A 24,803-nucleotide genomic window follows, 5' to 3' on the forward strand; every position below is an offset into this window, starting at 1 on the left:
TCCCTGCCCGCTGATCTCCGATGTGGTTGGGGCAAATCCAAGCAGCATGGGCACTGCACTTCCTAGCCATGGGAGCCACGGCAGCAGCCAGGAGGCTCAGAGCTAAAGCTGCAGAGAGAAGATGTGGGGTGGGAAAGCATTTTTCGCTGGTTACTGGGTGCTTGGTCTCCTGCCAGGAGCTCTGTGAAGCTGCTTTCCCACGTTCACTGTCCGCCCATCTCTGAAAGGAGTCCAAGATGGTGGATCCGTGCCACTTTAGCTGATAGGGGCCTTCCACACATATCTTTCCTCACTCTCTGTACTCTGTCAGTTTCTCATTCTATTCGGTGTTTGGCTGCATTCTTTATCTCTTCACTTGACACTTCACGATCCTGGAATGATGTTTGTCTCTGCTTTACTTTGTTTTTTGGGTCTTTGTTGAGGAGGGACGGTGTGGTGCTTCTGTCTATGGTGCCATGTCAGCCAGAAGTTTGGCTAAATTTTAGCTGCGTGTGATATTAATGATACTGTTTGATAATTTCTACATTCTGTTCAATCACTTTTCTTTGGGATGGGCACAAATATGGATATCTTCCAGTTGATTGGCTAAGTAGCTGTCTTCCAAATTTCTTGGCATAGATGAGTGACCCCCCTGTAGTGCTGCATCAGTTTGTTGAAACATTTTAATTGATATTCAGTCAATTCCCTGAGATTTGTTTTTCACCAATGTATTCAGTGCAACTTGAACTTCTTCCCTTCAATACCATCGGTTCTTTATGACATGGTACCTTACTTTATACCAAGTTGAATTTGTCAGTGGAACTTTGGATTTTTTCACTGGGAGAGTTTGGTTTATCTAGAGAAAACATTTCGAGCTATCAGGGTAGCACAATGGGGTGATTAGTACAATCTTATGGTGAAATTCCTCTTACTGAAAAAAAAATTACCCTCACTGAGCAGAGGCTGGATGAATACCCAACCTATGTTTGTAATGCATTTTAGTCACAGATGAGTCCTTCAGCATTTATCTTTTGAGAATCTGAGACTTTTCCTTAAAGAATAATGTAACTCCATTTCCAGTAAAGGTTTTTTTCATTGTCATAACAATGTATGTCATCTGATGTTTTCACTTATTCTGTGCTTTGAATTGGCCTTCAAGCTACCCCTTAAGGTTGAGAATTTATAATTCCTGCTCCAAGACTTCATTCTTCCTGGAATCATGGCAGCGATGGAGGATGGGATTATATATCTGAAATGGGGGACAGGGTAGAAATGAAGAAAGTGGGGAAATATCCAAGACAATTCATGAGAGCTGCTCGTAGGACTAAGGATCACTCTGCTCACAGAGTCACTACAGTTTTTTGCATTGCAGTCTATGGGAAATTAGAGTCACATAAAAATCAGAGGAGAAGCAGAGACCTCTACTGAAGGCTATTGAGAGACATCCCAGAATTGCTACGTGTGATATGTGGAAGTAGGTAATTCTGGTCCTAAGGCCAAGCCATTCCAACAGAAATTTTGACAATCTGAATATCCAGCTAGGCCAGTTGGGAGGCACCAGGATTTGGATCTTTTCAAACCTTAAATCCAAAGCTGTCAAAATAATTATTAGTTCAAGAGAGAAAAGAGAGGTGGCAGTGTCCAGGATATAGTTCAAGAGAGAAAAGAGAGGTGGCAGTGTCCAGGACATAGTTCAAGCGAGAAAAGAGACGTGGCAGTGTCCAGGAATTTCAACCCAGGTCAATGCCAGGAAACTTCTGAAATTCAAATTTTGTATTAAATCAGCAATGATAATCAGAAATTTAATTATGGATGGACAAGCAACAAATAAGAAAGAAGAGCAGCAAGTGAGATCTGTGTCATGTGAAGAAAGGCAGTTTGAGAAAAAAGTTAGAGAGGAGCATCTGCAAGGAAATTCCTTGTATTCAGTTGTTCCGGTGTAGGTATTTTCTTTCTTTACAAGTAAACATTATTTTGTAACTAAAAATGTGATACACGGTAATTATAGAGAGGCGGGGCCAAGATGGCAGAATAGACAGACAGTTCTGGCCAGCCCTCTTACAATAAAGACCTGAAAAAACAAGTGAAACAATTATATTTATGACAAGCTAGGAGCCCTGAACATCAAAGGCAAAGTTACACAATGGGCTGAGCAGCAGGGGAAGAAGAGATGGTTCGGAACAGAAGAGGTTACCAGACCTGAAACACCAGGAGCCCTCAGACACCATTCACTGGAGCAGCTGCAGTGGGCTGGTACTAGCTTTCAGCCACAGTTTCCTCAGGGAGAAGCAGCCAGCCGCACGGCCTACTCCCACCTCAAGAATCAGAGAAGAATGGTGCTCTCGGCAAAAGCTACTTGCGTATATTTTACCACGACCCACCCCAAAGCTGGCTTCAGTGGCTGTTGATTTCTCTGGGCCTGAGATAGGCCCTGTTGAGTGCCTAGAGCCATCCTCCAGGTCTTTGAGAAGGAATAAATTCGCAGTTTGGGGGAAAAGATAATTTGCAGCTCCACTAACCTGAGGAGCTCAGGACAGAAGCGGCTCCTGTCCAGGCATAAACAGTCCATGGACTTTGAGTACTTTCCCCTCTGCATGTACCTGTGTGGGTCTATTTCAGGAGAATAGGCCCTTGTTGACAGACTACACCTGTCTCAGCTGTGTGGTAGAGAGGTGGGTGTTTGACATTTGACATTGCTTTGCCTATTAAACAGGGTCCTCACCTACCCACATCAGGGGCCTAACGACTGGTGGCTCCACTCTGGTCACCCAGAAAACTGCTACAGAGGTCCAAGGATAACTGGTACCTCCCAGTTCTTAAAATCAAAAAATTTGGTTGGCAATAGTCCATCTGCAGAACCCACCCATGCTCTAGGGAAGAGGGACACACTTTCCTCAGAGACAGATGGGGGAATATTCTCAGCCCCCGTCTTGTTTATAGCATGATGCCTGCTGCAACCAGTTACCAGTACTTACACCAATCTACCCTGCCCCGCTAAGGCTGTAGGACAGAGCCTGTACCGCACACTTGATGATCAGCTACCTGGACACCTAAGCTGAATTCATACAAGAAAAGTGAATAGACTCCTAGACTGATATACCTGATAACAACTTTACCCATCTAGAGACAGGACATCAGGGCTTCAAAGCTGAAAATAATCAAGATAGTTCACTCAAGCAACGCATTTGGGCATATCAAAACAAAACAAAACAAAAAGCTAGGATACAGTTACCAAACATAAAATTAACTAATACAATAACTTATACATGGCTCAGAGACAACAGTTAATATCGAATCACATAAAGGAACAGACCATGATTGCTTCAACAAGCTCTCAAAACAAAGAATCAAGGGATCTTCTAGATGAAAGTGCCTTCCTGGAATTACCAGATGCAGAGTACAAAAGATTACTATAGAAGACCCTTCAAGACATCAGGAAGGAGATCAGGCAATATACATAACAAACCAAAGAACACACAGATAAAGCAGTTGAAGAAATTAAAGAGGTTATTTAGGAACATAATGAAAAACTTAATAAGCTGGAAAAATCCATAGACAGATGGTGGTACAATCAGAAATTCAGAAGATTAACAATAAAATTACAGAAGTAGACAACTCAACAGAAAGACAGAGGAGCAGAACTGAGAATTAAGCAAGTGGAAGGCAGAATTTCTGAAGCTGAAGATAAAGCACTTGGCTCCAACCTATTTGGAGAAAAATCAGATAAAAGAATTTAAAAAAATGAAGAACACTTAAGAATCACGTGGACTCTATCAAGAGAAATAACCTACAAGTGATTGGAGTACCAGAACAAGGAGGGAAAACAGAAAATATGGAGAGAATTGTTGGAGATTTGTGGGCAGAAAACTTCCCTAAAATCGTGAAAGCTGAGAAGATATCAATCAAAGATGCTCATCAAACTCCACATGAGATACATTTTAAAATAAATTCAATAAGACATATTATAATCAAACTTGCCAAAACCAAAGATAAAGAGAGAATTTTAAGGGCAGCTAGGGATAAACAAAAAGTCACCTACAAAGGACAGTCAATAAGAATAAGCTCGGACTACACGGCAGAAACCATACAGGCATAAAGGCAATGAGATGACTTATATATATAGCATCAAAGGAAAACAATTGCCAGCCAAGAATCACATATCCAGCAAAACTGTCTCTGAAATAAGAAGGCAAAATTAGGATATTTTCAGATAAACAGAAGTTTAGAGATTTTGTAAAAACCAAACCAAAACCACAAGAAATACTAAAGGGAGTTCTTTGGTTGGAAAAACAATAACGTCAGGTATCAACCCAAGAGTAGAACACTGGACAGAGCAATCAGGTGTCAATACAGACAGGGAAATCACAAAAATAAATCAAGATTAAAAAACCCTCAAAACAGGGAAACAGCGATGCTGTTATGCAAAAGAAGACAGCATTAAAACAATAAAGAGGGACTAAGGAATGTAGCCATAGATCTTCCATATGGCGAGGAAGACAAGGAGATATAAAGAAATAAAGGCTGGATTTAAATTTAGAAAAATAGGGGTAAATATTAAGGTAACCACAAAGAAGATGCACTAACCTACGCATTAAAATAATATGCAAGAACAAAATAGGGACTCAGCAGAAACAAAATCAACGTCACTGAATAAGAGGAAAAGACAATATATAATCTACTCAGCACAAAAAATTAAGTAGGGAAAAAGAAACTGTCAACATCACACAAAAAAAGACATCAAAATGACAGCACTAAATTCATACCTATCCATAATTACGCTGTATGTAAATGGATTAAATGCACCAATAAAAAGAAAGAGTGGCAGAATGGATTGAAAAACACGATCTGTCTATATGCTGCCTACAAGAGACACACCTTAGACTTAGAGAAACAAACTAAAACTAAAAGGATGGAAAAAATATATACCAAGCAAATGACAGTCAAAAAAGAGCAGGCAGGGCTATATTAATTTCTGAGAAAATAGACTTAAAAATTAAATCCACCACAAAGGAGAAGGAAGGACACTATATAATGATTAAAGGGATAATATGCCAAGAAGATATAACCATATTAAATATGCACCAAATGACAGGGCTGCAAGATACATAAAACAAACTCTAACAGCATTGAAAAGTGAGATAGACAGCTCCACAATTATAGTAGTAGACTCCAACACACCACTTTTGGTGAAGGACAGGACATCCAGAAAGAAGCTCAATAAAGACACGGAAGATCTAAATGCCACAATCAACCAACTTGACCTCATAGACATATACAGAACACTCCACCCAACAGCAACCAAGTATACTTTCTTTTCTAGTGCACATGGAACATTCTCTAGAATAGATCACATATTAGGTCATAAAACAAGCCTTAGCAGAATCCAAAACATTGAAATATTACAAAGCATCTTCTCTGACCATAAGACCATAAAAGTAGAAATCAATAACAGAAAAACCAGGGAAAAGAAATCAAACACTTGAAAACTGAACAATACCCTGCTCAAAAAAGACTGGGTTATAGAAGACATTAAGGATGAAATAAAGAAATTCATAGAATACAATGAGAATGAAAACACTTCCTATCAGAACCTTTGGGACACAGTGAAAGCAGTGCTCAGAAGTCAATTTATATCAATAAATGCACACATCCAAAAAGAAGAAAGGTCGAAAATCAAAGAATTATCCCAACAACTTGAAGAAATAGAAAGAGAGCAAAAAAAAGTAACCCTCAGGCACCGGAAGAGAGTAAATAATAAAATTAGAGGAGAATTAAATGAAATAGAAAACAGAAAAACAGTTGAAAGACTGAACAAGACTGAAGGTGGTTCTTTGAAAAAATTAACTAAATGGATAAACCGTTGGCCAAACTGACAAAAGAAAAACAGGAGAGGAAGCAAATAACCCGAATAAGAAATGAGATGGGCAATATTACAACAGGCTCAACAAAAATTAAAAGAATCATATCAGATTATTATGAAAAATTGTACTCTAACAAATTTGAATACCTAGAAGAAATGGATGAATGCCTAGAAACACACTACCTATCTAAACTAACACAAACAGAGGTAGAACCACTAAATAGACACATAACGAAAGAAGAGATTGAAAGTAAATCAACAAACTCCCCCCCTCCCCCCGCAACAAAAAGCCCTGGCCTGGATAGTTTCCCTGGAGAGTTCTACCAAACTTTCAGAGAAGAGTTAACACCACTACTACTAAAGGTATTTCAGAGCAGAGAAGGGGACGGAATACTCCCAAACTCATTCTATGAAGCCACCATATCCCTGATACCAAAACCAGCTAAAGGCACCACAAAAAAAGGAAAATTACAGACCTATATCCCTCACGAACTTAGATGCAAAAATCCCCAACAAAATTCTAGCCAATAGAATTCAACAACATATCAAAAAAAATAATTCAACATGACCAGGTGGGATTCATACCAGGTATGCAGGGATGGTTCAACATTAGAAAAACAATTAATGTAATCCATCGTATAAATAAAACAAAAGAATCACATGATTTTATCAATTGATACAGAAAAGGCATTTGACAAAGTTCAACATCCATTCATGATAAAAACAGCAAAATAGGAATAGAAGGAAAATTCCTCAACATAATAAAAAAAAAAAAAAAAACTTTTTTTTTTTTAAAGGGCATATATTAAAGCCAATAGCCAACATCATCTGAAATGGAGAGTCTGAAAGTGTTCCCCCTAAACACAGGAACCAGACAAGGATGCCCTTTATCACCTCTCTTATTCAACATTGTACTGGAGGTCCTAGCCAGAGGAATTAGGCTCGAAAAGAAATAAAGGGCATCCAGACTGGCAAGGAAGAAGTAAAAGTATCTTTATTTGCAAATGACATGATCTTATACACAGAAAACACTAACGAATCCTCAAAAAAAACTACTGAAGCTAATATAAGAGTTCAGCAGATTAGCAGGATACAAGTCAGTTGGATTCCTCTACACCAACAAAAATAACATTGAAGAGGAAATGACCAAATCAATACCATTTACAGTAGCCCCCAAGAAGATAAAATACTTAGGAATAAATCTTACCAGAGATATAAAAGACTTACACAAAGAAAACTACATGACACTACTGCAAGACACCAAAAGAGACCTACATAAGCGGAAAAACATTCCTTGTTCATGGATTAGAAGACTTCAGATTGTAAAAATGTCTATTCTACCAAAACAATCTGTAGATACAAGGCAATTTTGGTCCAAATTCCAATGGCATTTTTAATGAGATGGAGAAACAAATCACCAACTTCATATGGAAGGGAAAGAGGCCCCGGATGAGTAAAGCATTACTGAAAAAAGAACAAAGTGGGAGGCCTCACTCTACCTGATCTTAAAACCTATTATACCACAGTAGTCAAAACAGCCTGGTACTGGTACAACAACTGATACATAGACCAATGGAACAGAATTGAGAATACAGACATAAATCCATCCACATATGAGCAGCTGATATTTGACAAAGGCCTAAAGTCAGTTAAATGGGAAATGACAGTCTCTTTAACAAATGGTGCTTGCATAACTGGATATCCATATGCAAAACAGTGAAACAAGACCCATATCTCATACCATGCACAAAAAGGAACTCAAAATGGATCAAAGACCTAAGTATAAAATCTAAAATGATAAAGATCATGGAAGAAAAAATAGAGACAACACTAGGAGCCTTAACACATGGCATAAACAATATACGAAATGTTACTAACAATACAGAAGACAAACTTGATAACTGGGAGCTCCTAAAAATCAAACACCTATGCTCATCCAAAGACTTCACCAAAAGAGTAAAAAGATTACCTACAGATTGGGAAAAGTTTTTAGCTATGACATTTCTGATCAGCTCCTGATCTCTAAAATCTACATGATACTGCAAAAACTCAACCACAAAAAGACAAATAACTCAATTAAAAAATGGGCAAAAGATATGAACAGACACTTCACTAAAGAAGTCATTCAGGTAGCTAACAGATACGTGAGGAAATGCCCACGGTCATTAGCCATTAGAGAAATGCAAATCAAAACTACAATGAGATTCCATCTCACTCCAATAAGGCTGGCATTAATCGAAAAAATACAAAATAATAAATGTTGGAGAGGTTGTGGAGAGACTGGTACACTTATACACTGCTAGTGGGAATGTAAAATGGTGCAACCACTTTGGAAATCGATTTGGCACTTTTAAAAAAAGCTAGAAATAGAACTACCACATGATCTAGCAATCCCGCTCCTTGGAATATATCCTAGAGAAATAAGAGCCTTTACAAGAACAGATATATACACACCTATGTTCATTGTAACACTGTTTACAATAGCAAAAAGATGGACGCAACCAAGGTGCCCATCAACGGATGAGTGGATAAATAAATTATAGTATATTCACACAATGGAATACTGCCCTTTGATAAAGAACAGTGGTGAGTCTATGAAACATTACATAACGTGGAGGAATCTGGAAGGCATTATGCTGAGTGAAATTAGTCACTCGCAAAATGACAAATATTGTATATGATCACTATTATAAGATCTCGAGAAATAGTTTAAACAAAGAAGAAAATATTTTTTGATGGCTACCAGAGGGCGGAGGGAGGGAGGGAGGGAAGAAGAGGGACATTCACTAATTAAATAGTAGATAACTATTTTAGGTGAAGGGAAAGGTGACATACAGTATGGGAGAGGTTAGCACAACTGTACTAAACCAAAAGCAAAGAAGTTTCCTGGATAAACTGAACACTTCGAAGGCCAGCGTAGCAGGGGCGGGGTTTTGGGGACCATGGTTTCGGGGGATATCTGAGTCAATTGGCATAATAAAATCTATTAAGAAAACATTCGGCATCCTACTTTGGAGAGTGGCACCTGGGGTCTTCAACACTAGCAAGCAGCCATCTAAGATGCATCAATTGGTCTCAACCCACATGGAGCAAAGGAGAACGAAGAACACCAAAGACACAAGGTAATTATGAGCCCAAGAGATAGAAGGGGCCATATAAACCAGAGACTACATTAGCCTGAGACCAGAAGAACTAGATGGTGCCGGGCTACAACTGATGACTGCCCTGACAGAGAACACAACAGAGAACCCCTGAGGGGGCAGGAGAGCAGTGGGATGCAGACCCCAAATTCTGGTAAAAAGACCAGACTTAATGGTCTGGCTGAGACTAGAAGGACCCCGGAGGTCATGGTCCCCAGATCCTGTTGGCCGAATACAGGAACCATTCGCAAAGCCAACTCTTTAGACAGGGGCTAGACTGAACAATGGGATAGAAAATGATAATGGTGAAGAATGAGCTTCTTGGATCAAGTAGACATATGAGACTATGTTGGCAACTCCTGTCTGGAGGGGAGATAAGAGGGCAGAGGGTGACAGAAGCTGGCCAAATGGACACGAAAAGAGAGAGTGGAGGGAAGTAGTGAGCTGTCTCATTAGGAGAGCAATCAGGAGCCTATAGCAAGGTGTATATAAATTTTTGTATGAGAGACTGACTTGATTTGTAAACTTTCGCTTAAAGCACAATAAAAATAATAAAAAAAAAAGATTAAAAAAATAATTATAGAAAACTTTGACAGTAACCATAGGAGAATAAAAAATCACACATAGTCTTACACTCAGATGTAATTGCTGCTAACAGTTTGGGGCCTTGCCTGCCCATTAATACACGTTACTTCACCAGTTAGACATTATTCTATACGCATAATACATACTCTGCTTTTCTAATCAATATATTAATATCCTTTCATTTTTAAATTTATCTGAAATACATTATTTATGTGTTCAATTTTTAGTAGTTTCATGATATTTCCTTGTATCAGTGCATCTTAATGGCCCTTGTTGTTGTTGTTGTGTGCCCTCATCCAGTCCATTCCAACTCATAGCAACTGTATAGGACAGAGAACTGTCCCCATAGGGTTTCCCAGGAGTGTCTGTGGATTCTAGCTGCCAACCAGGGCTCTAGCATTTTCAAATTCATAGCAATATCAGTAGATTCTGATTTTTTTTTTCATTTGTAAATACTGCAAAGCAAGTTCATAAATTATATACGATATTTGTCTTCATTTTTGGCTGCTTTATGGTACTTTTCCAGAAGCTGTGTAACTGGGTGAAAGGTATAAACCAACTCTGTTTGCATATTGCAAGACAGTGTTGAAAAACTGCTAATTATTTACACTCCAGAAAGCACCATGCCAGACTGCCTTTCTTTGTTGAAGCTTTACCAAGACTGGATATTTTTATTACAAAATAAAGAAAGCAGAAAGAAATATAACTTTGTAGATGGGAAAAATAAAATGATAATTTTTCTTTTAATTTCTGCTTTTGATTCTTTACTGAGAGTCTGCTTTTTGAAAAAAGCTCATGAACCATTTGTTTAAATTGTTTGTGTGCATGTGCTTGTACTGGTGTGTGTGTGCGTGTGGTTCGAGGTATTTAAATATTTCAGATGATGCACGCACGATCAAGAAGGGGCATCACCATCGGCAAAAACAAAAGAGAGTTAGTATATGGAGGTTTCTAGCATTGCTGTGAGTCAGATGCTACTCGAAGACAACGGGTGTTCTTTTTTTTTTTTTTGGTCTAACAAATGGTCAGTGCTTATTCAATGAATGTCTTCTAATAATTTCAGATAATGTGTGGTAGATTCTAAAGAGAAAATTTATTAATCCAAGATATTAGTGACCTCTTTATGATTATAGAATTATTAAGAATTCTCTTTGAAAAACAAATTAGTCCAGCAGGGACAATTCTATTTGTACTCTATGGAGTGCTGCTTTAACCTTGGCCCCTCGTACACCCCAAGAGGTAAGAGATGACCAGGGCAGTTGGAGTGTTGCCTTCCTGTTGCTCATCATTCTGGGGAAAGTGGCGGGGGGGGGAGTCTCTGCTTAGTCAGGACAGTGGCAGGAGATGGATCTCAATTCAAAAATCAGTGTGTGAAACTAAATGATGGTCACTTCATTCCTGTCCTGGGATTTGGCACCTATGCACCAGAAGAGGTAAGGAGATGGGTCTTGGAGTTGAAGATTCAAATACAAACAGCCACAGGACAAGTGGGAGCCGACCTGGATTGTCACATCCCTGGCTCCTGGTTGACTCTGGGGGATTCACTGGGGTCTCAGTTTCACCAAGCTACAGATAATCCATGGACAAAGTGGTAAGGTAGACCAGCTTCATTCAGTGCTTCTGCGTCTGATGTGTGGTCACCTACAGATTATCTGGGCATTGGTTTTTCCTCCTACTTCCATGGACATTACAGCTTGTCAGAAGAGATGAACCTCAGCAGTGAAGCGCACTGCCTGCCAGCTGCTTTGCATTGAGACGGTTTGCAATGAGAGGAGTTTCTCTGTATAGTTCTGTAACCCAAGAAACCTTTCTTCCTACCAAGGAGACATGATGCACAGCAACCTTTGAGGTAAAGCATCTTGGAAACGAAGGTGCCTGAGAAATTGCGGGGAAGAATTGCAATTTTAGTGTTGAGCACCAGACGATAAATGGTGCACCTGGACTGAGCCGAGTTTCCCTGATATTTCTTTCACTGCTGGGAAACTCATCCTGGAAGGAAAGATGACCCCTTTTTAGGGGAAATGCTACAGTCTTAAAAGACCAAGCCTTTAATTCTTGGTCCTTGTTAATGTACCTTAGATTTGAAGCAAATAGGAAGAGTTGGTCCCCTCACAGAAGAAGGAGCAAAGGGGACAAGTCACTAGACTAGAGGCCAGACAGTTTGCATTCCAGATTTGTCTTTCAGACCACTTAGCTTTGTGACAAGGGACTAGGGCTTAACTTTTGGGCTTCATTTTTCTCATCTGTAATATAGAAGGAAATATAGAAGAAACACTGTGACGGACATGTAACATATTTCCTACTTAGTAGTACAAAGGAGGATGAGGGAGAGGGAAGGTTCAAGGATAGCCCTGAGGCTTCAGACTTGGTAACTTCCTCAAGCTTGTACACCTAAGGAAGGAACAGGGCTGAGAGCTGTCAGAGGGCAGTAAGGACTAAGTATCTAGTTCCTGGTGATTAGGTTGAGAAATAAAGCTTCTGTAATACTTAAAAAGACATTAAAAACATTTTGTTTTATTTTTCTTTTCATCCTTTATCAAATACACTCTAAAATCAGTGTCCAATTTTTAGTAGATAAATTATAATTTTAAATTTGACTGTTATCATGCCCTCCCTAATTTAATTGGCCTTGGCTTTCTGGGAAGACACCTACTTTATTAATCCCTTAAGTCTACAGTTAATTTCTTATGTATGGATCTATATTCCAAACTATGCATTTTACACCTACTATTTAGCTCTTTTATACATATAGAGTGGCTGTGTACAGATGGGAAGCCCTGGTGGTGTAGTGGTACGAAAGAATAAATAGTAGACTTCCAGTGATGGAAAATTTCGCTTTCAAGTTTGGCCCTGACTGGCATCTAGAACTCATCGTTCTCTTCTTGATAAGGGTGTTTGTGTCTAACTGCTTGCACAAACAATGAAGTTTAGGCTGAATAGCTGCTGGGAGTCTGGCATTTCGGTATGTGCTAGGCAAAGAGTGCCTATGTGACCAGCCCCCAGTAAAAGCTTGGACGTTGAGTCTCTAATGAACTTCCCATCAGACATCATTCCCCACATGTTGCCAAACTTCCATCCTGGAGGAATCAAGTGTAGTCTGTGTGACTCCACTATAAACTCTTGGAAGCTCGTGCATGGTTTCCTCTGTACTTCCCCCCTATACCTTGTCCCTTTGCTGGCTTTGCTTCATGTCACTTCCCTCTAATAAATCATACTCCTGAAAACAATCATATGCTGTAAGTTATTTAGCCAATCTCTGACCAAGGAGTGGCCTTGGGGACTTCCAATGCCAGGGAAAAACTATCCCAGTTTCCTTAAACTGAAGGAATTCCTGGGATGCCCACCTTCATTTCTAAAAATAGAAAAGTTCCAAGCAAACTGGTGGATACCTTACATGCAGAACTACTACAAGATCTGAGGGAAGGGTTTATTCTGGTGAAGGTCATTGTTCATTGCACCAGCTACCTCTCAGTTGAGTAGATACCTGAATACCATTTTCTGTTTCTCCTTAGGTGCCTAAGAGCAAAGCTGAGGAGGCAACTGAATTAGCTATTGATGCTGGGTTTCATCATACTGATTCAGCTTATGTGTATGAAAATGAAGGGGAAGTTAGACAAGCCATCTGAAGCAAGATTGCTGATGGCATTGTGAAGAGGGAAGACATATTCTACACTTCAAAAGTGATAAGTGTATGATTGTGTGAACATTTATGAAGTGATTGTGTATGGAAATTAGTTATATGATTGACTGAGTACTTTACTGAACTATCCTTAAATTTTTTTCACACAAATTTATGTACTCAAACTAGCATCAAAAGAGGAGAGCGGTGATGACTTTCTAGTCATTGCTATACTCAAATTTCATGATTTTAGCATGTTTTCTGGGCCTCATTCTAAAGCATTGTGATTTTATATGGAGACAGAATCACACAGATCCTTGGTCATATTACAGCTTTTCTTATTATCAGTGTGACAAAGGATAATTTCTTAACATTCTGAATCTCAGGACTCAATACTGATATTATATATACAATATAAGAGAGCTATTTGAATATTAAACAAGATACAGCTGATATTCTTGATTTGTGTCCGGCACATATTAATGAGTTCAAAATATTTTTTCCTTCAGTAAACTACATGAAAGAGATATTAATTCTTCTTTCATAGGGTTGAACTGGAGATAGAATTGGACAACATTTGTGAAAGTGTTTTGCATACTTTATTAAACATAATTCAGATGATGGGCATAATTATTATTTGATAATGATTTTTATCTCTCTAGTTATTTCCTTCTATTTTTCAGTAGATGTATATTGAATGTACTCAATATACTTTAATAATAGCCTTTAAGTGAGTAGGTCAGATAAGAAGAATATCTAAGAAGAAAGGGAATTTTTACCCCTGTGGTCATCTAGTTTTTAACCAATAGAAAAATATCTAAATATTAGGAGAAGCAAGACAATAACTTTCTACAAGTTGAGCACTAAAGTCCTTGCAAAGTAGATGGAGGCCACCTCTTTGTCTGTTACCTGAAATGGGGCCCTCCCAGCACAGCTATTTTTCAGCGTTCTCCACTGTATTCAATCCATACAAGTAATTCCAATACTTTAAGCTAGTTTAATAGGGCAGGGTTTCTATCTCTTTTAGGTATACTCATCATATTTTTCTATTACATTTCAAAATGCACCCTATATATTTTAAAATATCACAATAAATGACCAACAGTCAAAAAAAACTTAAATATTATATTTATTCCTACTGATTACAGTCCAGGAATGACCTAAGTTTAGCTTAATATCAATTATGTTGGCAAACAAATTTTAGCTTTGAATTTGATAAACAAGTAACAATTCCTATGTCATCTGTTTCTATATTTCTCCATTATATTGCCTAAAACATTAATCAAACAAAACTCCCTTCTTGCTCTGCAGCTTTGGGCCACTTTCCTTCGGCCAGAATTGGTTCAATCAGTCTTGGAAAAGTCACTGAAAAAACTTTAGCTGGACTATGTTGATCTCTACATTATTCATTCCCCAATGGCTCTGAAGGTTAGAAATTTGTATAATTAAACCTATTTCACTTCCACTGTCAGTATGAACATCATCTTGCATGGATGGTTGAATTATGTTTTTGTTTGGAAGGCATATGGATTATTATACTGGGGAAGAACCTAAAATAGTAATTCCTGATTCTACATTGACCCCATTTGGTTCATGTGCCTACCTTTGGACCGTTGTGTATTTAGAGGGATAAGGAACTCTGATTACAGAGTTATAGCTCAGTCTGGCTTTATACTGCAATCCATTGTTATGAAGATTAAAGGCATGTGACTTATTGCCTTTCCAGGTGAAAGAAAAGAATTTGATAAATATATATATATATATATATACTGGTCAGACAAAAGTAATATAAGTCAAACACGCTGTTGTGTTCTGTGCTGTCAGTTTCTACTCATAGAGACCCTGTGTACAACAGAACGAAACACTGCCCCATCCTGTGCCATCCTCACAATCATTTATATGGTTGGCACTATTGTTACAACCATTGTCAATCCATCTCATTGAGGATCTTCCTCTTTTCCACTGACCCTCTACTTTACCAAGCATGATGTCCTTCTCCAGAGACTGATCCCTCCTGATAACATGTCCAAAGTATGTGATACGTAGTCTCGTCATCCTTGCTTCTAATGAGCATTCTGGTATTACTTCTTTCAAGACAGATATATTCGTTCTTTTGGCAGTCCATGGTATATTAGATATTCTTTGCCAATACCACAATTCAAAGGCATCAATTCTTTAGTCTTCCTTATTCATTGTCCAGCTTTATCATGCATATGAGGCTATTGAAAACACCACAGTTTGGGTCAGGCGCACCTTAGTCTTCAAGGTGACATCTTGGCTTTTCAACACTTTAAAAGGGTCTTTTGCAGCAGATATGCCCAACGCAATGTCTTTTGATTTCTTGACTGCTGGCATTGATTGTGAATCCAAGTAAAATGAAATTCTTGACAACTTCAATATTTTCACCTTTCATCATGATGTTGCTTATTGGTCCAGTTGTGAAGATTTTTGTTTTCTTTATGTTGAGGTGTAATCCATGCTGAAGGCTATGGTCTTCGTTCTTCATCAGTAAGTACTTCAAGTCCTCTTGAAGTACGTGGGTTATTAATATGTCTTCCTCCAGTCCTGATACTCTGTTCTTCTTCATACAGTCCAGCTTCTCATATTATTTGCTCACAATACAGATAGAGTAAGTATGGTGGAAGGATACAACCCTGATCCACACCTTTTCTGACTTTAAACCACGCAGTATCCCCTTGTTCTGTTTGAAAGACTGCATCTTGACCTGTGTATAGGTTCCTTATGCGTACAATTAAGTGTTCCTGGAATTTTGATTCTTTGCAATGTTATCCATACTTTCTTATGATCCACACAGTCAAATGCCTTTGCATAGTCAATAAAACACGGATAAACATCTTTTTGGCTTTCTCTGCTTTCAGCCAGGATCCATCTGATATCAGCAATCATATCTCTTGTTCCATGTCCTTTTCTGAGTCTGGGTTGAATTTCTGGCTGTTCCCTGTCAGTGTACTGCTGCAGCTACTTTTGAATGATCTTCTGCAAAATATTACTTAAGTGTGATATTGAAGATATTGTTCGATAATTTACACATTCGATTGGATCATCTTTCTTTGAAATAGGCATAAATGTGAATCTCTTCCAGTCAGTTGGCCAGATAGGTGTCTTCCAAATTTCTTGGCAAAGATGAGTGAGCACTTCCAGGGTTTCATCCATTTGCTGAAATATCTCAATTGGTATTCCATCAATTCCTAGAGCCTTATTTTTTACTAATGCCTTCCGTACAGCTTGGACCTCTTCCTTCAGTACGAAGGGTTCCTGATCATATGCTACCTCCTGAAATGGTTGAGTGTCAACCAATTCTTTTTGGTATAGTGACTTTGTGTATTCCTTCCGTCTTCTTTTAGTGCTTCCATAAACCAAGAAGAAAAAAGAAAAACCCGTTGCTGTCGAGTTGATTCCAACTCGTAGTGACCCTATAGGACAGAGTACAACTGCCGCATAGGGTTTCCAAGGAGTGCCTGGTGGATTCAAACTGCCATCCTTTTGATTAGCATCCATAGGTCTTAATCACTACACTACTGGGGTTTCCATTGTCCCCATAGAATCCTTCAGTATTCAAACTCGGGCCTTGAATTTTTTCTTCAGTTCTCTCAGCTTGAGAAATGCCAAGGGTGTTCTTCCCTTTCGGTTTTCTATCTCCAGATTTTTGCACATGTCACTATAATATTTTGCTATGTCTTCTTGAGCCACCCTTTGAAATCTTCTGTTCAGCTCTTTTGCTTCATCATTTCCTCCTTTCGCTTAAAATACCGGACGTTCAAGACAACTTTCAGAGTCTCTTCTGACACTTATTCTGGTATTTTCTTTCTTTCCTGTCTTTTTAATGACTTTTGCTTTCTCCATGTATGATGTCCCTTCAGGTCATTCCACAACTCATCTGATCTTCAGTAATTAGTATTCAACCTGTCAAATCTGTTCTTAAGATGGTCTCTAAATTCAGGTGGGATATACTCAAGGTTGTACTTTGATTTTCGTGAACTTGTTTTAATTTTCTTCAGATTCAGCTTGAACTTGCATAGGAGCAATTGATGGTCTGTTCCACAGTCAGCCCCTGGCCTTGTTTTGACTGATGATATTGAGCTTTTCCATCATCTCTTTCCACAAAACACTCTGCAAGTATTAGCACCTGGAGAGTTATTCCACCTACCTTATGGAGCCTTAGTGTCCCAGCTCTAGATGTACCTCAAAGCATGGCTAAGGGTACAGACAGTATTTTGTGACATCACTGTAATGACTGCTTTTATTTCAGCTCAGGGAGGAGATGCTATCAAAAGATGAACATGGAAAAGTAATGTTTGACACGGTGGATCTCTGTGCCACATGGGCGGTGAGTGCTTCGAGGAGACAGCAAAGATGAGAAAGCTAGGAGAGGGTAAACCTGGTTCACATCTTGCTCATGTGTGAACCTCCAAAAGTCAATAGGTGGCCCTTGACCTCAATTTTTTCATCTTTCAAGTAAGAAATTTCTACAAATGATGTCAAAGTTCTCTTGGAGTTCTAGAGTTCTACTTGTTCCTTAAATAGCATTTTCCTGGTCATACTAGAATGGAACCTATATTCTGAAAGGAAGCTGACCCAATCCTAAGGTTACTGGCACAGTAAGCCAGTAAAGCTACTCTTAGAGGATGAAAGGAGAAAAATTTTCGATCTTATCTAGTAAAACCCCCACTGCCGACAAGTAGGACACAGGAAATTGAATAACAAATTTAAAGTTTATTTATATAACCATTTCTATTAATCATGTATTCCCAAAACTGATTGGACCAAATTTCAGAAAAGTGTAGATATTTGGAACATCAAGTACAGCCCTATCTCCACCCTGAAGCTCTCGTAGAAAGGACAGTAAGGTATTTATAAATTTTATGGCCTTTTTCATAGGCTTTGAGGAACCGAAATTTAATTTTTCTAAAATATCTTATTCTGTTTCATAAATATGAATACTGGATTATCTATTACTCTAACTAGGTAGCAGTGTCATGTCTGGCACAGACTTTCATTAATAAGCTTAATCTACCAGAACAACGTGTGATGTTAACTCAGTAACTTCCAATACCTTACCTTCCCCCTAGTGTGCCATGCAATGCGTCTGACAAATGAAACTCTTCACCTATCATGGCAGGAGATTAGAGAGATCTTTCCCATAGGTTTCCTCACTGGTCTGACTACCTGCCTGATGCCTGACAGGCAATTTGGTGTGTTGTGTGATGAATTAATTTATGTCTTACCATTTCTCAACCTATTTCCTTTTGGAATCCAGCTGATGACATTCTGCTGTATTTTATTTACCTTATATTGACTTGGGAATCCTGGTGGCGTAGTGGTTAAGAGTTCACCTGCTAACCAAAAAGCTGGCAGTTCAAATCCACCAGGCACCCCTTGGAAACCCTATGGGGCAGTTCTACTCTGTCCTATAGGGTTGCTATGAGTTGGAATTGACTCGATGGCAATGGGTATGGTTTTTGGTTTTTTTATATGGACTAAGGATTGTGATATTCATTTATTAATAAAAAATTTATGAAGAAACTTTTGTGGGGAGAGGGCAGGGGCATAGTAAAAAAAAGTACCTGCCCTCAGAGATCATATGTCTAAGTGAAAGGAGACGAAAAATAGGTAACCACAAAAAAAAAATAAAAAAGTAAAAAGCTAACTGTATAATTTGTCGATGGTGATAAGTCCATGGGAAAAAATTAAGCAGCTATGGTGAGAGGGCTGGGGAATGTTGTGGGGGAAGTGTGTGGGTGTTGGTATTTATGTAGTAAAGGCTTCTAAAGAACTTTCATTGATATGAGGACAGTTGAACCCAAATCTGTAGTAAGATGTGACTTATGGGATTTCTAGGGGAAGAGTATCTGGACAGAGAGGACAGCAAGTGAAAAACCCCTTCATACGGTATAGTGCTTTTGTGTCCAAGGAACACCAGAGTCTCTCATAAAGCTGGAGAAGAGTGAGAAAAGATGAGTTCAGAAGGCAAACGGATGTCAGATTATGGCAAGCCTTATATGAATGACATTGGCTTTGACTCAGTGCAACCTTGAAAGCCATTAGAAGAGTTTTATCTGATTTACTTTATAAACGCATCACTCTATATTTGCACTAATATGTGAGATGCTTGCCATATATAAGTATTTTAATTTAAATTAATTAAAAATCAATAAAACTTAAAATTCAGTTCCTCAGTCACATAATTCAATAGCTCTATAGTAACATGTGGCTAGTGGGTACCCTATGGTACAGTGTGCTGTTATCATTAGGCACTATAGAGTTGGTTCTCACTCATAATGACCTTATGTACAACAGAACAGAACACTACCTGGTCCCGAGCCATCTTCACAATTTTTCTTTGTTTGAGCCCATTGTTACAGCCACCATGTCAGTCCATCTCGTTGAGGGTCTTCTTTTTCACAAACTCTTTACCAAGTGTGATGTCCTTCTCCAGGGACTGGTTCCTCCTGATAACATATCACCAAAGAACATGAGACAAAGTCTCACCATCCTCACCTCTAAGGAACATTTTGGCTAAACTTTTGTACAGTATAGACATGCACTATTTATATCATCACAGGAAGCTCTACTGGATAGCATGTACCCAAATGCTGTGTGCATGCTGAACTGGGGGGATTAAGAGCGGAATCAGAAAAGCCAGATAGTAAGTTTATAAAATAATTCCGATGAAAAATGTTGGGATAAAACTGTAAAGGTTATAAGATCTATTCTGGATCTATTCGAAAGCAAAGATGACATGATACTTTGGTGGACTGAAGGAGGTGTGTGAAACAAAGAGAGCACTAGTTTGAGTCTGAGGTCCTTGTCCTAAAAAAATTACTGGTGGTGTTCGCTTTGAATGAAACAAAGACTGCAGGAGAAACGGGGTGGGAGGGAGACCAGAAGCTCAGTCTTTGACATGTTAACTTTACAATGCCTAATCAGACATTTACAGGGATGACGAGTAAGCAGTTGAATCTGGGAGTCTATTGATATATAGGTAATGGGGTAAGTCTAGGATATAGATATCAATTTGTGAGACTTAGTAATGTAGATAGTATTTAAAGTCATAAATATAAACAGATCATTAGGGAGTGAGATGAGATAAATAAGCAATGAGGTCTAAGGACTGAGCCCTGGAACTCTTAAATATTAGCAACCAGGCAGATGATGGGATTCTTGCAAGAGGAGCAGCCTGGGAAGGAAGAGGAGACTCAAGAGAGATCAGTATTTAAAAGCCACATGAAAAAAATTTTCTCAAGGGAAAAGTTAATCAACTCTGTCTAAGTCTGCTGCTGAGCCAAAGGAAATATGCCCAGTTGGCTTTAGAAATTCATGACCCTGACTAGGGGTGTTTTGATGGATTAGCCTGGAGGGGAGCCTTACTGGAGTACGACACAGAGAAGAAGAAGAGAAAATTGAGGAGAGTATATGATACTGTCTCTTATTTTCCTAAGTATGAAATACTAATTTTATTTTTGTTGTCATCATCTTCTTCCAATTTTCTCTATATAACTTTTGCACTTCATGATAATCAATGCCAGCCAGTTTCATGGTCATTTCTAGAAAGTGATTTCTATTAATGGGGTTCTATCTCACATTTGTTCTATGGCCAAATCACACAAATTCTTCCTCACAATACCTTCCTCCCCAGGCCTTGGAGAAGTATAAGGATGCAGGGTTGGCCAAGTCCATTGGAATGTCCAACTTTAACCGCAGGCAGCTAGAGATGATCCTGAACAAGCCAGGGCTCAAGTACAAGCCTGTCTGCAACCAGGTGAGCCTTCTCTGCCCACCAGGGCTTCCTCTGCTTTCTGTTCTTTACATCCTTTTTTCTATAATTATGTCTGTTATCCTCTCCTCCTGTTCATCTCACCTTTTTGAACCAGAAGTTTCAATAGAGTAGAACCTCTGTCTAGTAGAGCATTGATAGGATCAAACAGGTGTAAAGGGTTTGTGTGGTTTGGATGCCTGAATTCTTTTTCTTAATATGTCTATTTTCAGAGGTTCTTAACCTATAAAGCATACACACACACAAACGATAACCAGAAACTATTAAAGTCCTCTGGGTTAAAGGGATGAAGTTACTAGTTTACACTGATGGTAAGACAGAGGAAATCAACTCTAAGGAACATTTAGCAATATGATGGGGTAGAGCTAGGAACTGACTAAATCTTGGTCTTGTTCTCCTTGACTTCCATTTTTCTGTTTTTCCAGACACTTGCGACATACATACCTGTCTTTGCTGTCTAGTGCTGCTGTAACAGAAATACCACAACTGGGTAGTCATAAAGAACAGAAATTTACTTTCTCACAGTTCAGGAGGCTAGAAGTTGAAATTCAGAGCATGCCTCTAAGGGCAAGCCTTCCCTGTCTATTTCAGCTTCTAGTATCTGCTGTAATTCTTGATGTTCCTGGCCCTGCAGATGCATCTGTCTCTGTTATCTGCCTTTGTCTTCCCTCTTGGTGTGTCTGTGCCTATTTTGACCTTTTGTAACACAGAAATGATTATGTTTAGGATCCACCCTATACTGCAGGAATCTCATTAACATAATAAATGGAAACCCCAATTTTCTAAACAAGACCATATTTATAAGTACAACCTTTAGGTTTCCAACACATATTTTGGGGGGACACAATTCAATCCATAACAAGACCTCAGCATACATCTCAAAGGATGAAAATATTCACTTGGACACTCACATTTCATTACTATTTCTAAGCAGATTGATGATAATTTTCTAGTATAAAATATCCACTCAATATTCAAATTTCCCCATTTTTTTCTAAAAATCTTATACATTATTTGTTTTAATTGGGGTCCAATAATGGCTCCCATATTACTTTTCATTATTTTTCTCAAGCTTTTTTAATCTGCAACAGTCTCTCAGCTCTTTTGTATCCCATAATATCCAAAAGGGGTTATTATCAAATATTCTGGATTTACCAGATTATTGCCTTGTGATATTAGGTAACTTGCTTCTCCAGTCCCAGTTTCTGTAAACTAGAAGTTAGAGCTGAAGACTTAATTAGGTTCAAGTTAGATGTTTTTGGCAATAAAATCTCATAAGGTGTTGTGTCCTTCAAATTGCTACCTACTAGGAAGGACTTGGAAACCCTTGTGGCATAGTGGTTAAGAGCTATGGCTGCTAACTAAGAGGTCGGCAGTTCGAATCCACCAGGCACTCCTTGGAAACACTATGGAGCTATTCTACTCTATCCTCTAGGGCTGCTATGAGTTGGAATGGACTCGACAGCAACAGGTTCGGGTTTAGTTTTAGGAAGCATGTGTTGGCAGATGGTCCCACTATTAGTGATGTTAGATTTCATCACTTGATTAAGAATGTGGTAGCCAGATCTCTTCTTTGTAAACATATGTTTTCCTTTTGAAATTAGCTAATAATATGCTGGTTGATAATTTGACAACAAAGAAAATCACGTTCCCAACAAATTTACACTTAATGGTGTAGTGTCAATTGAGGATTTTTGCCTAAATCAGTTATTTTGATTAGATCTATAAATAATGATTTTCTATTTTTCTCATTCTTTGTGCTTTCTTACCTGATATTTTTCTATAAAACAAGAATATTTTCTATCAACTCAGATAAACTACAATTATTTCTATAGGATACAGTAAATATGTAATTCTTACCCTTTAATTATCGATATTCAGAGAAAGCAATTACTCTGGTAATCATCTTCAGTAGGAACAAATTGTTCTCAGTCTCTCTCTTTTTCTTTCTCTTGCTCTCGCTCTCACTCTTTTTCTCTCTCTTTCTCTACCTTTCTGTCTGTCTGCCATTCATATGAATTTAGAGATTTTCTTTTTTTATTCAGTGTATTAGAAATTACTTTATTCTTTATTCCTCTTGATGCTCAAACCTACCCACCAAAGTTTTTTCCTTTGTCCTTCGAACATGCACTTGTAAGTCTTTGAGTACTTTCATGCTTCTGGCACAATTTGATGTCCACAGCTAAGAAATTCTTTTCTCATTCAGATCCATTATTACCCTTCTCTCTTGTCTTGGAAATCTACAGGTGGAATGTCACCCTTATCTCAACCAGAGCAAATTGCTGGATTTCTGCAGGTAGAAAGATACTATCCTGGTTGCCTACAGTGCTCTGGGATCCCACCGAGACAAAAGGTGGTAATGAGGAAAACTGCGAGATCAACCAAAACACCATTACTGAAGAAATCTTTTTATTTATACCATATCCTATATCCTGGTGTTAACTCTCAACTGCTTGGGGAAAAGTAGGGACAGCAACTTCAGAAGTACTTTTTTATAATCCCATTACCCAGCCCAATGCTTTTGCATTATATGTCTGGTTATAGATAGCCAATATAAAAAAATTTCTGAGAATGAAAACAAAATTAAAAACAATACTAAAGATTTATTATTCTATTAATGATTTGAGGATAAAACAGACTAATCTGCATGTTCCAAAGAAATGCTGCAGCATTGGGGCTAACGTAGTCAGAGAGGAACAAAGAGAGTCCCAGAAGTGCAGGTGGTTTCAGCCCGTTTCCTAGAGGTTCACTACAAGTCTTTGAGATCCTTTCTCCTCTGAAATGTCAGTTTACTTTAAAAGACTAATGTTGCAGTGTTTCAGTAAAGGAAAGGTGGAGGAGGGGGTCCACGCCTCCTGAGGGGCTGCAGATAGCAGGGCTGGGTGTCTGTTTGTCTGGAATGTGGGCTAAGGACTCGGGTTGTTAGTTTACACTTAAATCTAAAGAAGCGACCTAGTTCATTACCTCTAAGGGCTAGGTTACTGATTAAATTAAACTATGTCCTGTGAGACCCAGGCATTCAGCCAAATTCTCCTGGCTTGGCATATGTGTCTCTAATTTGTAGTTTCCACATGAATAATACATGTCTACATTAAAATCTATACATAATTTAAAAACTGAGACAAAAGACATAAGTTCAAGTCATGATTGTGACACTTTCTTACTGATTAACATGTTTCAAGCAGTGTCTTCCATAAGTTTCAGTCATATCTAAAATCAGGAAAATAATAATTAACTCCTAGGTCTATGAGGATAGCAACAAATTATTATCTGAAAACATTTGGAAACTTCTGTGCAAATGTTACACACTATGATTAAGGATGAGAATGAATAGTGCCCATTTGGGGCCTACTCAGTTTTCACCAATATCTTAGAAAAATTAGAATAAAAACTATCCAAGCCTTCCCACTCTCATTCCCCTTCCTCTGGGGCTATACCCAGAGAAGAAAAACACCCAATGAGAAGTAAAAGGGGAAATTCAAGGACCTAGGACCATTGCTTCCAAACTAAACCTATTGCTATCCAATCGATTCCAACTATTACAACCCTCCAGGACCAAGTACAATTGTCCCCATAGAGTTTCCAAGGCTATAAATTTTCAGGGAAGCAGACTGCCACATCTTTCTCCCAAAGAGTGGCTTAGAACCACCAGCCTTCTGATTAGCAGCTAAGCACTTTAACCACTGTGCAACCAGGGCTCTTTCTTTCAAACTCAAGAGAACATCAGAATGGCCTGGAAGACTTTTTGAAACACAGAATGCTGAATCCCCTTCAGCTCTGTTCAACACATCTGGGTGAAGCCCTAGAATTTGCATTTCTATCAAG

General features: G+C 38.5%; 1 pseudogene; it reads left to right on the top strand.

Annotated features, from left to right (window-relative positions):
- The first annotated feature begins 1,766 nt into the window (after positions 1 to 1,766).
- LOC126076225 (prostaglandin-E(2) 9-reductase-like) overlaps positions 1,767 to 24,803 on the top strand; it is a 53,616-nt pseudogene continuing 30,579 nt past the window's right edge.

The sequence above is a fragment of the Elephas maximus genome, chromosome 4 (assembly GCF_024166365.1).
Source record: "Elephas maximus indicus isolate mEleMax1 chromosome 4, mEleMax1 primary haplotype, whole genome shotgun sequence".
Classification (NCBI taxonomy): Eukaryota; Metazoa; Chordata; class Mammalia; order Proboscidea; family Elephantidae; genus Elephas; species Elephas maximus.